We start from the raw sequence: 805 nt of genomic DNA on the forward strand, positions 1-805 counted from the left end.
GCGTGGTGCTGAGTTGCCAGCCGGGTTAAACCACGACAACAGGGTTTAATGGTGGGATGGCAGGGGTAGGTTAACGGTTGGACTTGATGATCTTAAAGGTCTTTTCCAACCTAGACAATGCTCTGATTCTATGATTCTGTGATCTGGGGGATGACACGGAATCCCTTTCCCTGCTCTACTCAGCCCATCTGTGTGCGCACGCTCCGCTCACCCACCCCGGCACGTTCAGTTTCTTTCCCTTGGGGCTCCCTGACACCATTTTACTCTGCATATCAGGCAGTTTCCAGCATGGCTTGCTCAGCCTCCTGCCCTGAGAGGCTGGAGACAAAACATGTCCAGCAAACCTGTGTCAGCTGGACACAATGACCCGGTTTGCAAACGGCAGCATCACCCCTAGGAGCTGCCAGAGAGGAGATTTCCCCTCGCTCCCTACCTCGCCCGTGCTGAAGTGATAACCTATTTCCAGCATGAATTTCATGCTTGAGGGTCTTCTCCAGACCAGGGTGCCCAGCAGCCTGGTTGTATGCACGGCACGGAGAGAGGCGTTGCACGGGGTCTGCTGGGACAAGGGAATGGCTTGGGGATGAAAACATCTGCTCGGGCTACCCAGCAGACCCGCGGCTGAAGGAGAAAAGGGCTCAGGCTCCCAGCAGCCACTATAAAATGCCCGGCTCTGTCCTCGCTTGAATCACCTCCATGCCTTTTGTACGGTGTAAGATAATTTCACCTTGTACCAGATTTGCTCAGAGTCCCGCAGTTCCCTCTCATTCGTGGCTCAAGGCTCACCCACATGCCAGGAGCTCCC

The sequence above is a fragment of the Egretta garzetta genome, unplaced genomic scaffold, assembly GCF_000687185.1.
Source record: "Egretta garzetta isolate BGI_Z169 unplaced genomic scaffold, ASM68718v1 scaffold652, whole genome shotgun sequence".
Taxonomy (NCBI): Eukaryota; Metazoa; Chordata; class Aves; order Pelecaniformes; family Ardeidae; genus Egretta; species Egretta garzetta.